Genomic DNA, 8536 nt, shown 5'->3' on the forward strand with positions numbered 1-8536 from the left:
AATTTTCTGCTCTGAGCTCTGTCATTCTTCTTCTTCAGTGTCCAGTATGTCTGTCCAATATCTTCGGTTTATCTTTCATTAAGAATTCTGGTTTCTGAAGGGACCAGGTTGCTTGGTGTTGAAGGGGCTGTGGCATTTGGTTCATTGTCTCCCCTCCCCCACATTGATCAGACCTCTCACATTACCTATGTTACCTTAGACTTCAAACAAATCCTGAACAACTCCTACCTGACAATTTCTCGCATAGGCGACCGTCTTCTGCAAGTCATTGTCATATTGTCAAAAGTTATTGTAGTAGCCATTGATGAGAAGTCTACAAATAGACAATTTCCCTCTAATAGCTTCAAAGCTTCAAGGGCTTTCACTTCTAGGAGGTCATCTAATTGAGTTCCCTACAGAAATAACGTGATCAGGAGACAATGTAGTAGAACCAGAAGATAAGGGAGACAAATAAAGTGGCATCTGTGTTTGTGATGCTAATAACGACAGTTTAATGAGTGTGATAATGATAATCTAATTTGATGATGCCTTCATCTGTGCCTGCAGGGACGTGTTCTTTTCTTTCCTCCTCTCCTTGACTCCTTTTTCCCTTACCACGTTGCTACATTTAAAACTGCCGTTCCTCACATTTGCATCTATTTCCCGTTTAGTTTTCTCTCATAACTTATACTCCTTTAAAGACCCAGACTTGACTTCTCTTCATCCAGTTTACTTCTCTGCATTTACGACCAACCTGTTCTCTCTCACTGTTTGATTCATTCTCCTCTTCCCTTGTACTTTTCTCCAACTACTAGCAAATGAACCTTGTGAACCCACTTGATTTCTTTTCCTTACTCAACTCCCTTTTCCTCTGTTTTCACTCTAGTTCTTTAACCCTCCCTTCTTCACAAACTTTCTGTGCTGTCTCCCATTTTCTCAATACCCTGTGACCACTTCAGAGTCCAATTTCTATGTCACAAAACTTCAACAAATAGGTCTATTTGTACACTCCGTGTCTGGAAACTAGCAACCGTCTGAAAGCTAGCAGGTGTTTTAACACCATTTAAAGGGAGGTGGCAGCTTAGTTGTCCCCAAATTTTAGGCTTGGGAACACCTACACTTTGAAAGGCCATGTGTTCTCCCCTTCACCCTCTGTTCATTTTCCTTTTTGCCCTCCTCTTAAATACTAACAGTTCTGGGACATAAATACAGCAAACCAAATGTATTTTCTTCATTCAGCTCCATTTTCACTCAAATATATCCCTTTTCTTCCTCTGCTCTTGCTGTTTTCTGCTGTCCGCTGTGTTTTTTTGTGCTAACATTGTTATGTTTTTCTCCACTATTCATCCTTCTTCCTTTTGTCACTTAATGTGGTTTTTCCAAAATTTGGTTTCTCCCCACTCTGCACTTTTGATCAAATACTCAATGATGCCATGATGACCTGGAGGGATATTATCTTGAAATATATGTCAGTGCTACAGTACAGTATGCCTTACAAAATTACAAAAGTAATCAGTCTGACAATACACCATTTTGAAGATAGAAATGGGATGGTCAAAACATTTTGAAGCAGCCAGCTAATGGTTCCATTATCTGTTTTATCATTTATATCAGAACATGTGCTAAAATCTTCAAAGAAAGCCAGAGGTCATACTGAAATTCAATGTCTAATCATGGAGGTTTCCGCTGTTTTGCAAACCTCTCTTGTCCTCCCTTTATTATTCTACTGTCCTCTTCTCTACTTCTCATCCTCATTGTCTTCATGCCGGACAGTGATCGATGTGCTGCTCTAGCAGACTGTGACGAGGTTAGGAACTCTGGCCTCTGGGGGAGTGTGTGTGTATGTGATGAACTCAACTGTTGATTGCGTGGCTGTGCGCTTGTGTGTGCGTGTGTGTGTGTGTAGGATGTAGACATACTCCACAGGAAAGAATTCATCTAATGTCAACTTGACTGTGAGGAATGCATGAGGCATGTGAGGCATGTTTTGAAGAGTGTTTTATGTTACTTTGTGTGTATTCAGGGTTTTGTGCCCATGTGTATGTGCACGAGTGTGTGTGTGTTTGTGAGTTTGTACGTGAGGGGTGTTTGTAGCTGTCAAAATAATGATTCCGCTACTCAGTTTCTTGCTGCTCCTGCAGTGAACTGAGGCAATAACTATGACAAATCCAGAGTCCAGTTGATTCTCACTGCGTGAACACACACACACACACACACACACACACACACACACACACACACACACACACACACACAAACATATAACTGTCATACTCCTGTTCTCTCTGTTTGAACCAGCTGTATTGATTGCTCTGCTATCAAAACTCCTGTTAGGAGTTTGTCATGGTTTTTAGCTCATTGATTCTAACCTTGACAGCTCAAAAAGCTGTTTAGGTTACGTTTCCCTGGGAAAAGGTGAACATAAACATTTACAAACACACACACATGCACAAACACACACACTTGATATTCAGTTTCTGCATATGAATGTCCTGATTCGTGTAGACCTGCACTGACTATTCTGCCCTCGGCCATAACCAACATTAACCTAACATCAACCACTGTTATATCCATCTAAATGCTTATTCATTTAACATTTAACAGTTTCTAATAGACAGGTTACTTATCAGAAAACCAGTTTCCACAAAGTAATAACAGCTTATTTATGAACCTTTTCACTATTTAGAAATAAAGCTTGCTGGAGACCTGTGAAATTGCTGTTTATAGGTGAATTTGTATGCGGCACACATCCTTACATCACATACATTTTTTTTTAATCACACACCACCTTTGATAGACAACTCTGGCAGCTAACATGACACATATTCCGGTGAGAAACAGCAGTTAGCAGGAGTGATAATGCCAAATGAGGCAATATACAAAGTTACACAGGTAGAGAGAAATGATCTGTGTTCATAAACGTCAACTGACAGCATGGGTTCAACTTGAAAGCACAACTTTAGCATAACAAATAAAAAAAAAAGAACTAACATCGCCATAAGTTTGCCTGCTGCACAATTCAAGAGTCATTGGTGTGTTCATCCTTGTTATTATATTCATAACATTAGTATGTATGAAAATCCTCAAAATGTATCAGACACTAGATATCTGCCAGATGTGTGACATCCATGCAAAAACTCATAGTAGAGATGACAGTGTAAACAGACGTAGCTTCACTCCTGACGAACTGTGTCAATGCAGGATTTAATCAGTATTACTGATCAGCCACACAGGATCACGAAAAGTGACTCTGTATGCTTGGTTATAATTTTCTGGAAAATGATAAGTGTAACAATCGCACAAAGACATTAGTCTGCTCCTCTATCAGCTGTCACCGATTCACTAACTTAAGCACTAAACACATTTCAAGCACGGAGCCTTAGTGATATGCATTAAAATGCCTTAAACACACAGTAACAGTGTTAGCTGTCTGACCTTAAAAACAACCACCACATTCATACATTCATAAAATCCAGAGCTCTGACCAGACCACAGGAGCTAACAGCTAATTCTACTCTCAGAGTTAACATAGAGGTTTTCTTCTTGAGATAATTTTCCACTCTCCACTGATTTGTGTTGTAGTTAGAAAAACTACTTTTTATGTTGATCTGTTGGGAACCTGCAGATCAGTTTCTGGCTGTCTGAACACCTCTGCATTTGCCACTCTGCTTAATTTGGCTGTTCCAACTTACGTATTACCAATAACCTTAATGGAAGGTGAGAGAGACATGACATTTATCCATCAAATCTTCATAGTCGCACTTTCATTTTAGTGAGTAGATCATCATTACATGGTTTATCTTGTTTTTTTTGTTTGTATCACTGACCTACAATATGAATTCGGTTGTGGAGGCACCTGCATGCATTACCAACTTATCCTGGCTGTGATAAACTGGGATAAGGGCTTATGCAGGATTTTAAAAGCAGACTGAAAAGTTTACACACAAAAGCACATACATATGATACCAGCATGTAAACACCATGCGTAAGACATAATCCATGAGTCTTAGTTGGTATATGGTACAAAATGTAACCAGGTGCACTGCAACAATAAAGTATAAACAGGATCATTGTAGATTGTAGATTTGTACATCACAAAGGTAAATATTGTTCTGAGCTGCATTACATTGTTTATGTGCTGTAAAGATTAGTGAGGTTAGGTAGGAAAAAAACTACTTATACTGTGTGACACAGACATCATGAGGTGATTGAAAAAGCATCTCATGGTGTCTGACACCCTGCATCTCTACATCTTGGCAACTAGTAGTTACCATGGTGACAGAGTTGGCAACGGTGTTAATAATGAAATCAGCTGATTATACTGATGATGGTAAAGATGAGGATAAAAATAGAAGGGATGGAGATGATAACGATATTGTGATGCTTATCTCTCCCTACTGTTGATAGTAATTGCATATAATATACTTTACTGATTCTGACCTTTTTGCTTAGTCTGCCTCCAGAGAATCCAGTGTTAATGTACATGCAGACCACCAGCCCCCCATGATTAATACAACATAAGCTAACAGGTGTGAGTCTGGTTGACCTCCCTCAGGCTTGGCTGGATTACATTTAATTTTATCTGTCAGTATATATTTTGGTTTTACCCAGTATCAGAGCGCATGGCCATCTCCACAGCGCTGTGTCAGAACTCAACAAACAGAATGATCTGGCTGCACCCATTATCAATCTGCAAAGAAAACACATTAAAAAACACCAAAGACATATGCACTATGTAAACGTTTCTGGCAGCAAATTCTTGCTGGAAGCAGTTACTAGTGATTGTCGCTTGACACGAGCTTCAGCCATCATTGTCTTTATAATACAAGAGGTTATAATACGCCCTCTGAGCAGCGCTATGTCTTCAAGGAATATTGGAGGCTGCAGTGAGTTGCTATCAAAAAAAGTGATGAGACGGGCCGGGGCTAGCTGGTTAGCGTGCAAACTTCAGTAGAAAAAAGACGTGATAGACATAAACATAGAGTTAACATTGGCGTTGCCAAGTTTGATGCTGAACTTGCAACGTTTCCTCTAGACTAGTTAGTAAACTGCTACTGTTAATGCTAACGCTGGTTATGCAGGAACAGCAGAACTTACAAATAGCTCTTTCAAGAAGGCAAAAGAGATGAAGGGGAATTCGGAGATATAAAACATCAACTGTCAGTACTGACTGCATGTATAGCTCCAATATGGTGTATCAGACCTCCATCATGATGGTTACAATAATAAATATAAAAAACAATGTTGACTATCAGTCTTGTGCATGTACTGTATATATACTTCCAACTTCTGTAGAATTGTTCAAATCAAATCAGAAAATATAGTGAACATTATAAAATACATGATTGTATAAAATCTTGACTTCTTTAGCCAGTCTGTATGACTACTACGAGAGAAATACTGGGCACAGAGAAAGAGAAAGAAAAATCTGAGATTAAGTTGTGAAGGTATCTTTGTATTGTTGTATGGAAAGAGAGAAAGAGAGACACATTTGAGATAACAAAAGTTGTGCAGATTGAAGTAAGTAAAAATAAAATGATGAAGACTTCTTGAAAATTACATTTATTTTCCCCTTGAGTGCCATCAGAGTCACAATTAAATTGCACTGTCAAAACCTCTGGCACAAAAAAAAAAAGTCTCTCTTTGTTTCTCTCATTTCCTTTTGCGTTCATTGACTTAGGATTCTCTTTTTATGGGGAAAGTATTCTTTTCTGGCAGACTAGAGACTGAATGGCATACGAGAAATAATGAATAATCTTTGAGTGGAGAATGGTTTTTCTATCTCTCTTAAATGGAGTGTTGGTGTTCCACTGTCCTTATGTAATTCCATTAGTTCTTTGATACAGACTATAGAGTGAATATGAACAGCTGTGCGTGTGGAGAGATGACTTTGACAGAATGTTATGAGCTGATATTCATATCAGAGGACGAAAGAGACCCACACACACTGCTGCTGCTGCTGCTGCTGCTGCAAAAAGTCTCTGTAGAGGCATTTGAGGTAGAAAAGTAGGAAAAGTTAGTATAGGCTAGCTCATGCACAGTCTCATAGCATGTTTGATGATGCATAGCTAGTAGCATTTTATTTGAATCTTGATGGCATGTTGCTTTGCGTCCCAGCAGGAAGGTCTTGTATTTGGACTCAATCCATCTGGCCGGGTTCTCTACATGTGGAGTTCGCATGTTCTCTCTCTGTCTCCTTGTATTCCCTCTGTTTGACATGTAGTTACAGTGAAGTGGAAACTCTAAATTACGCATAGGTGTGAATGTATTGACTCATTGCCTGTCGTTAACCCTGTGAGCTGTGAAGGGCATAACCTGTCTCTCACACATTGTATGCTGGGGCAGATTCCATCCCCTTTTGACCATGGATGGCTGGTCTGATGGATTCATTTGAATGTGACCTCATCTCTCCAATGCTGCTTTTACTCGTTTTTATTTGTGTTTGTTACCTTTTCTTCTGTTTAGGACTGTACGAGAATGTGAGAATTGTGGAGAACACAGTAATGCATGTGCTATAGGAAACTCTGAATTACAGTGAATGCAATATTGCTGACACAGTACATGATATATGCATTTCCACCAGGTATACCCACAAAAATATGCAAGCAGAGACACACACAGCCGTACAAGCACACGGCTAATCTGAATAGGGACAGAAGATCAAATAGTTGGTACTACAGTGAGATCAAAGGCGAGGTAGATAAGGCATGAAATGATTCCTTTAACAAATGATGAATACGCTGCATGTTTGCGGGTTACTGTGCAGCCAACATTTCATGAAAACTTTCAGCTTGACCCAGTTCAACTCATGTAACTTTTACATATCTTTACATGCTGCAGACAATCTCCAAGTATTTTACTCACATTACCTAACTGTTGCTTTAGGTCTCAGTGAAAACTGTGAAATGCAGTTGAAAGCTCTGAAAGCTAGAAAGTGGACTTTTGAACTCAGAAAGGATTTGTCAGTTTGAAAAAAGAAAGGATGTATCCTTCAAATTAAATTTCATGATCATGACAGATGTTTTTTGATAGATCCCGCTCTGCACACACACACACACACACACACACACACACACACATGAGATCCACATGCCACCCCATGCTTTACCTGTCAGGTGAAGGAAAGAAATCAGGTGCTTGTGTTCAGGTCAAATGAGTTAAAAACTACAGACTAATGTGGCAGTAGTGACAGGGAGACTGTGGCCTGTTTCTGAAGCAAATAGTATTGTTGGTAGGATAAATGTTCGTGATAACAGTTGATATAAATGTGTAATAGTATGACTTTGTATGTGTTTGTGTAATAGTGTAATTATGTGTGTATTAATGCTCCTCCTTTTTTTCCTCTACAGCACTTTGCTTCTGTGGAACTTTAATAGGTGTAGCAGTGCAGCTTGGATGGAGGGATATCTCCCTGTCTGATAAAAAGTGCAGAGCTTGAGTGGGAACCTGTGGGCTTCTGAAAGAGAAACGATGTTGAATCTTGCTTCATCAGCTCTCTATATTTTCCTCACCTCAAACTCGGTGCTCCTTTATGTCTCACATCATTCTGTTCCTTTAGAGACACTGAATATGTGCTTTGAAACATAAGGAACTAATTTTTCTATATTTTACAAAGTTACAAGCCGCATATACAGTCAACGAGAGTTGTGTTTACTCTCTTCACTCTCTCTTTACGGTATATTGATTATACTCTGATATTAATAATTATTGATTATATATAACCAAACCTAAAGCTGTGTCTGTATTTTCAGCACAAAGTCACTTTTCCAGTGAGTCTTCCTATCCTCCAGGGTTTTCCTTTGTCATAGAATATGTTTGTGATTTTCATGGATAGGCTCTCAAGGCGCAGCCAGGGGGAGGAGAGTGTCTGGTTTGGGGACCTCAGAATTGCTTCTCTGCTCTTTGTAGATGATGTGCCTCTGATGTGGTTTGGCTCCATCAGACTGTGACCTTCAGATGCACTGGGGCAGTTTGCAGTCGAGTGTGAAGTGGCAGGGATGAGAGTAAGCATCTCCAAGTCTGTGGCCATGGCGGATTGCTCCCTCTGGGTTGGGAGGGAGTTGCTGCCCAAAGTGAAGGAGTTCAAGTATCTCGCGGTGCTGTTCACAAGTGAGGGGTAAAATAGAGCATGAGATCGACAGGCGGACAGCAGTAAAGCGGGCATTGTTCCAGACTGTTGTGGTGAAGAGGGAGCTGAGCCAGAGGGCAAAGATTTCGATTTACCAGTTGATCTACAGTCCAACCCTCAACTGAGATAAGGGTGGGGATGAAAGAATGAGACTGCAGATACAAGTGGCTGAAATGAGCTTTGTCTGTAGGGTGGTTGGCCAGTTGAGGTGGTTCAGGCATTTGATCAGGATTCCAACTGTGTATCGCCTTCTTTTGGAGGTTTTCATGGCACGTCCAACTTGTAGGAGACTCCAGGGGTAAAAAGGTCATGAAAAAATCATATATTACATCTTATGAACATTGCCAAAATTAGACTACTTTATACTTGAAAGGCTAATACGTTGTTTTAATACAAATTTAGATACTTTCCAAGCACTCTATTAGGAAT

This window comes from Seriola lalandi, unplaced genomic scaffold (genome assembly GCF_002814215.2).
Source record: "Seriola lalandi dorsalis isolate HSWRI2012SDOR001 ecotype SW California unplaced genomic scaffold, Sedor1 jcf7180002054048, whole genome shotgun sequence".
Lineage (NCBI taxonomy): Eukaryota > Metazoa > Chordata > Actinopteri > Carangiformes > Carangidae > Seriola > Seriola lalandi.